The sequence below is a fragment of the Ptychodera flava genome, chromosome 20, assembly GCF_041260155.1.
Source record: "Ptychodera flava strain L36383 chromosome 20, AS_Pfla_20210202, whole genome shotgun sequence".
Lineage (NCBI taxonomy): Eukaryota > Metazoa > Hemichordata > Enteropneusta > Ptychoderidae > Ptychodera > Ptychodera flava.
In genome coordinates, this window is record NC_091947.1 from 33,703,646 (window position 1) to 33,711,963 (window position 8,318).

Below are 8,318 nucleotides of genomic sequence, written 5' to 3' on the forward strand. Positions count from 1 at the left end.
ATCAATTGTCAAACTTTTTTAACATACCACAATGTATAGAGAATCAACATTTTTGGTGAAATTCCAGCATCAAATTTCTTGGACAAACATGAACTTGTAATCGCCCAAGTCTAATCAAGTACACTAATACCAATAATCAAAAGTACATAAATACACAGATTTAGCTAGTTTTGTATTTAAAAGAAATTATTCATAGCTTCTCATAGACTACTCATAGATTATGTATGGAGGACCAAGCAACATTTCAGTGAAATTCCAAAGTCAAATTTTTACATAACTCCATACAAACCTGTAAAATTTGACCCCCCTAAAAACGGTTTCGTAAAAGTCAACGCCCCTGATTTCCACCGACCCCCTCCCTGTAAAAAACGAATGCTCCCTAACAAAAGTTTTCACCAGTTCATTCTAGAGACATGATGACATTTTCCTTCTACAACAAAGACACGTGGATATGGTGGCCATTTTGACTTTGAGTGTTGGGAATTATGGAACAAATGATAATTGAATGGCTGCATTATGTAAGGCGAAAAAAGAATAGCATGTTGCACGTTTGTAAAAGCGTGTCGTTTGGACGCACTTGATAGAAAGAAAAATGACATTTTAGCAATAAATCTGTAAGTCGATATTGTTTGGCCGCGAATATCACTGATTGGCGAAGTCACCAAACAATACATACACTGCAATGGTTTCATATACACGTCGAGGAAATTGTATGAGCCAGAAGTCCAATAGTACTGGATGGCATATTATGATTGGAATTTCTTTTTCATAGTGGACATGCTGATTTTGACGGAATTCCGCTAATCGTATCGTTCCTCTTCATGAGTCTCACATTTATTTATGGACGCAAATTTCGCAAGGACATTCTAAAGTTTGCGACGTCATATATCACAAAGTTTGCCATCATTTCAGCAGCCTGTCACTTACAAGTCCCGTCTTCCTTGCTCGTTCAAAAATACATTTTCTGGAGCGTTTCACACTTGATAATTGATCCACAGGTTATTAATGACCAAAACTCAGGGCTTCAAGCTTCGGATTTCAATGGTGACACAAAAAAGTACATCACGAATAAACATAACGGAGACTCTGCGAGGAAAGTGTCAAGTGCGGTTCGCTGGAGCGCACGCGCATTATAAGCACTTCGGTGTGACTGTGGCAATCTCGAAGCAATCTCCCGTTCTCGTTTACTAGTAACTCTAGTTCGAGATCGTGACGACACGGCACTATTTCGTCATGAATTGAGAGAATGAACCGCAAAGAGTAACCAATCAGTGGAAGTTATCGTTGGTACAATGTGGATCATGACAAAACAAAGGGATCCTCAGAAAAAGCTTCAAACTGCCTATGTACACTTTGCTGTTGATAAGCTCTCTCCATCGCTAGAATAATTTCCTAATTATTCGAAATGTTGGGTCTGTTGACGATCTCCGTGATCGCGAGTTTTTTAATGCCAAGGATGATGAAGGTAGACAAGCATGATGTTGACCAGGACATGGATAGGTATGTAGATTCCATCCTTATTTTGTGCTACTTGGACACGGTTACTACATTCCCAGTAACCATGCTTCGGACTCAGCGAGACTGCAACCGTCAATACGGTAAGGCAATTGACTGAAAAAAGCGGAAATTCTCTCAGAATGCAAATGTAATCATTGAATTTAAATATGTCGTCTACACGACCGAAATGATATTCTGGAAAACAATCCTTGGTAAAAGTTATTAAAGACCAAACGCATATCTGAGCTTACTTATGTGCGACAGAATAATATTGAGTAATGAACTTTTACGTTGCTGTTATTATCAAAGGTACAACTCAAATTATACCTCTATTGTTCTTTAGAATGAGAAGGCATTTGAGGGCTGAGAGAAGTCGTGAAGAAGCCAGACACAGTTACAGAAGAGGCGGAAGAGCACAACGTGTACGCATTCAACCTCGCCCGCCAAACCCTCTCGTCCGGGCAGCTTGAGGCTCCCCGAAATGGGAGACTGTTATCGAAGACACGGGCTCGTCCGAGCGGACGATGGTACACATAGGGTTTCAAACATCGAACGAGTGAAAGCATGTCACCTGTCGTAGATGCTCCCTTATCGAGAAACAGAGGTGCTAAAGATGTTTATAAGTGAGGGGGTAAGTTTTATATAATGGCCGATGTCTATGCGATATGATAGTCCGAACCTGTCCTTTAATTGCAAAGAATTGTTGGGGAATTCAGTCGTTCTGAATTTCATAGTTTGAACAAGGGCTTTTCTGAAATAGTCACCGTCTAATGTCAAATAGAAATTAAATTGTTTAACGTAATCCCAATGCACTGTGGTGGTGAGGTAGGATAGTGTTGTAATTACCTAAGATGTTGGTTTTTCAGTACAGTAATTTAATACTTTCTCGTTCGCTCTTCAATAGGGCTGTGTACTTGATGAGGAAGACCAGGTCTGGGACACTTTCGTTGATACAGCTCTGCTATAAAGAAGATTTTGTCAAGTAAAGGAACCTAGTCGCTGATGACAACTTGACATCAATATTTATTGTATTGATTTTATTTTGTTTCTTCATACTTCAAGCATTATGTAGAAACATTTTGTTGAGTTCTTATTTTACAATAAGTTTATTTTTTAGAAGTGTTGCTGCTTGCTCTTGAACTTTATGGTTTACACAAATTTTATTTCAATTTCTAATAAAGATCATTTTCATGATAGACACTCGTGTAGTCCTTTTCTATTTTAGACAGTCATATGGTGCAAGCTGACAGTTATACGAGTCAAGAGCTGTAGCACTCTGTTTGAAGTCAGCTACGACATTTCGTTAGCATCGTCTGTGTAACATTCATACGGAAAGTCACACGCTCAGATAGAGTCATATGTAGGTCTCATTCTCACTCGCTGCGTTTGTAACTGTAGGGCATGATGTCTTTTACTAGTTTTCAGTGAACTTTTCACCAGCTCATCCTTGAAGCATGAAAAACATTTTTCTTTTACAATGAACACGTGAATGGTGGCCATTTTGACTTCAAGTGTTGTGAATTATTATAGCTTTCTTTCTTCTGGTGCCTAATTGTGCACGGTGACCCCTGGTTTTTTAATATTGCTTTCGAAACAATTTTTCAAGTTTCAATATGAATGGTTTAAGCAAAAGTTAGCCTTTCAATTTCAAGGCACGTACCACCTTCAATTTTTTTTCCGCTCAAAAGATATCTGAAATAGCTTCTTTACTAATTACCGACAGGCGAAAATGTTATTTTGCTGAAACGTTGGCAGCCATATTGGAATTATGCAAATTATCAAAGTGCCTATGTAAAATATTATCTCCAAAATGATTCCGTGTGCCGACTAAGTAACGAAAATAGCTCGTTTTATGTTATCTTGTCGAATTGCTGGCAGCCATGTTTGAATTATACATAAAAGGCATATTCCCCCACGGCAGATTCCGGTAAACTTTTAATTTGCTGGGTACCTCTCAAAAATGCATTCTGGAGAAAAAAATTATGTTGCAATTTGTGGCGGGTTATGGTTGTGGATTAACTGGACTATACTTCGAATGTGCAATTTACAACTGTTTTCCACAATATTGAGAACATGGCGGCTGACAGTCAATATCCCTGTGGCATACATTTTTGTACAATCATCAATTATATAAACAAACAATTCATAGCGTTGTGTGTGTTTGTTTTGTTTGCAAGAATTACGACAAACTAAATTGGTTTGATTTAATTAAGTAGGTCATTTTTTGGTGAGTCAACCGTACAGTAGAGAAGATGGCAAACGATGTCTAAACTGTCAAAAGACGCTCAACAAAAACAAGAATTTTAATCAATATTGTTGGCATAGAAAAAATAATATTTGTCAAACAGATATCCGTTAACAAAATTGCGTCAGAAAGGAGACTCAGTTGACCAAATAATTTACGTACGACGTTACATTTTCTCTTTGAGTGAAAATGATTAATTGACGATTTACACATTTTTCATTCATATTCACAAAACCATCTATATCATTTTAAAATTTATAACAATTTCATCATCACTTTCATATGGATAATGGGCATATGCTCAGATTACGCCAGACAAAAAAGAATTGCTCCTCTGTTTTCTTTGACTGAATGTCATGGAGATGGCATGCGCAAGATTGTTTCCGTATTTTTTATGAAGATACAGAATATTTTCTCAATAATTTTACGGCATCGATTGCCTTATGACCAAAGCATCACAGCAGAATCAAATATTTATCGTTGTCGATGGAAGGGGTGTCGTACAGATTTCTTGCACGGGCTGTGGGGGCGCTACTCAATCGGGATGTTCTAGGGTTTCCCCAGTCCTTACTCATGCATTATGGTTTGCTTGACTTCAACCATGGAGGCCTTTTTTTAGCCCCATGCTTCAACCAAAGCACTCTAAGAACCCTTTTATCTCCATTCTGCTTGTAGAACGCTGTAAAATGCCTTATAACACGATTGGAACTAATTCTGGATAATTGGATCTTCGAATTTTTCAAATTTCTCAAAAATGTTCGAACATTGCAATATTACAAAATACTCATAAAAACAAGTGTGTAACTTTAAAATAAAATCAGATGAGCTTACATTTGCATAATAAACAGACATTACTTCACCAGCCAATTATCCCAAATTAGTTTCAATCGTGTTTTATGGACTTGCCAAGGCAAGATGTTAACAAGACAGAAAGTACGGGTAATGCGTTAAAACTACTGGCTTCATGCAGCGAAAACACAGCGTAATGAAGAATCACCTTTATTTTTCCCCATTTTACTACCCATCCATCAGGTGAACCCAGTTACAGGAATCCATAAGCAACTACCAAATGGAGCAATGAGGAGTAAAGTACCTTGCTCAGGGGCACAACACTGTGCTGGAGTCTCGAACTCACCATCCTCCGATAGTGAGTCCAGTACCCTGACAACTACCCTACGGTGCCTCCCTTTCCATAATATTTTTGTACACTGAAACAAGGTCTTTGACTGGGTTAGCATTTTTGTTACCCCCTTCTGTACAATGTAAGAAAATCATGAACCCTTCCGTGCAGCTTTCCTAGTTCAGATGACTCCGGGGTATTTTGCTTGCCAACCCCCGTTCAAACATTTCGTATGTGCGATAATTCTGCTATGGTTTGAAATGAATGGATGAATATAAGAAATTTAGCGTCACTTGGTAAATAACTTTAACTTCCTCAAGGAAATAATATTGCTTTTGTAAGAAATGAGTGTCAACTTACTTTTACACTTTTTTAGTTTATCAGAATTGAAGATGTGGGAATAAATTACATAGATTCAGTCCGGAATATCCATCACTCGGAAAACTGATTATTGGGAAGTGAGGGGAAGGGCGCCCTCGAGCGATAGCTTTCTCAGTCTGAGTATTAGAATTATAAACAATTCAATGATCAAGGTTCATTTTTAAATTTTATCATTTTTTAAATTTCGTAAAAGTATTACTGATTGTCTACAGTTAGATAGGAAAACCACTTATTGATGCTATCAATGTTGTAACTCGTGAAGTGAACAGAGCATTGCCCACTTTATCAAATGGATTTATCGAAATTAGTGTGAATGACAGCCAACTGTGGTTTTCTGTCGATAATATTATACGTATTTGTCAGTGAGTGATGTTATTTTCTGTGCGAGTATGTGTACAATAGTGTTTATAATTGGCCTTTGACATTGCTGGAGTTAGATTTGTAGTGGTAGTACGACAGCGATCTAACAGATCGATCAATTCTCTGCCCGATCTATCGACCGTTAGCCTGGGCCCCAATCTCCGCTTCTGGCCTTCGTCCACACTCCGGAGGCGCGGAGGCCAAAGCGAAGAAATAGGGTCCAGGCGAATCCAGCTAATCGACTGTGTACCCGATCTGCTCTCCACTGCAAGCTAAATACCCCTTAGGTTACTGTGGAGGGCAGATCGAATGTGCGCGATCGATAGATCGAGCAGAGAATCGATCGATCTAGCAGACTACCCAGCCCATGGGCGTCTGTGTCGCAGAGTGTGTACATGAAGTCAAGTGGGGAGGGTCATATATGTCTACACTTGAAATGTCAGGAATGCTAATTATAAGGTGGTTATTTCTTGTACCGTGACGCATCAAAAACAATGCTCAAACAACAAACGTAAACAACATAATTAAAACAATGATAACTTGTATACCTTCAATTTTATTTTCAACTACTATTCTACTAATATGTATGTATGTATGTATGTATGTATGTATGTATATATGTATGTATGTATGTATGTGTACATATATATGACGCGCCTATTACAGCGCGCGCGCTCTCCACACAGACACACAGGCACAGACACACAGACACATTTACAGACACTAACACACACCCTTTTGACAGCCTATCCACACTGCTTTTTCAGTTTTTCTCTTCCAAACAAAATAAACACATTCTCACTGTCCATAGTGCGCCCCCATGCAAACTCACGAAATCTACCCAACTTTGCGTGAAATCGTGCACTTCTGATACTGCGGCCGTACGGTGTACTGTATGGTCTCAGTTTCGCAATAACTTGAAATATTTTCCTTCTTCAGTGTGTGCCCTCAACAGTGAATGCATGTGACATAATCGTACGTACAATTGTGACAAAGAAAACCTTATACAAATCTCTGGTACTGTACTTTACAAAGTTACGTACATAAGTCAGGTATACCCCATTTGGAGTCGAAAGTGTTCTCTGGAATCAAAAGATGATATACATGTACTCTGTCAAGTACGGAAATCTGTACACTACATACTCCGGTTAACAATTTCGGTAACCGTTAGATTCTAGACTCCGGATAGACTGAGCTGACAAAATAGTTTTAAGTATTTTACATTGCCGACTGACAACGCAATATGACAACTTATTAAGCGACTTAAATATTTTACGACTCTGTCTAAGGCAACCATTATTTCTGAAACACTCCAATTGAATCGTAACAATTAGGAGCACACATCGTTTTATACTAAACAAATCAAAAATTGGCAGCTTGGTCCTGCTATTTCTCATTTCAACTTTTCATATGAGTTACCCTTATTTACCACCTCGACGGTCCTCCCTGACAGTCGCAATATCTGTCAGTAGAGGAATGCACCTGCTGTAGATCGCATATTCATCCCTTCCCGGCGTCCTGTATAGATGACAAACTGCCAATGACGTACTTCCCGTTCAGAAACTATAAACATTTTCATTTCATTTCACACTCTTTTAATTTCTTCACTGATGACACCGATAAACCTTACAAGGACAATCCTGGCGATACGTTTGTTTTAGTCACAGTAACTATGGAAAGTGGTTATTGCGACTTCCGTCTTGAATAGTGTTTTGGTGCCCTGCCACACCCTTGCGTTGAGGTCCGGTATCCGAAAAAAGTACTAGTCATCTGTTAGCTGCAATAATTGTAGTCTTGGTGGGCAGGGCCGTGCGGCTTGCGGGTCGTGCGGCTTGCGCCTATGCCCAGCCAAGCGCAAGCCGCACGACAGAAGCCGAAGCCGCCCGGCCCAGCCCACCAAGGCTACAATTATTGCAGCTGTTCATCCGTGGGCTGATTTTCTCGGGCAGCGTAAAGGTAGTACCTAATCTGTCATTTTATATCCTTGCCATTCGTTCGTGATCTAAAAGACGAAATTTTACTTTTAACTAACGGCATTTAAATCGAAAATGGCATCGAACTTGAAGGCTGGAATGCTCTTCGTCAAACAAATAACAAGACGATGACGTGATCAAATAAATTATAAAAATGGGCATCATTCCATAACTGAACAGTAATAACTTCATTGGATTTGATCGGGATTGCCCATGACGTAATAACCCAATCTTTTCCATGGCACTACACTCCACCCTGTTATGTGAAGAACAATTTCCCTTTTTCATGTTAACTTTGAGGATTTGGGACATGTTCCGTACACAACATGAGCCGATTTCAATACATGTCAACGAACACGGAAGGGGCGTCGGACGGTTATCGGGTTATAGGAATTAGTCACTCCTGGCTACCTCCACGAAGGGTCAACGCAGGGGTCACAAGCCAATTCAGGGCCATTCACGTTTAATTGCGTACCAGTAATGTATGTATTTGGATCACTGGTACATAACACATGTGGCCAGTGTAACTGACGACTATCGAACGATTTTACGCTCCGCTTGTTATAACTAAAGGTGTCACCTGCCACTGTTCCGATTGTCCAAAGACCGATATTCTACGCGAATCCCCAAGAAATAACTTATAGAAACTTATCTAAATCGGTGGACTTATTGCAAGTACCACTCTTCGATCTAAGTTAGTTAATTCATGAGAGAACAGAAGTTGTTCATTTACCGCAACTTT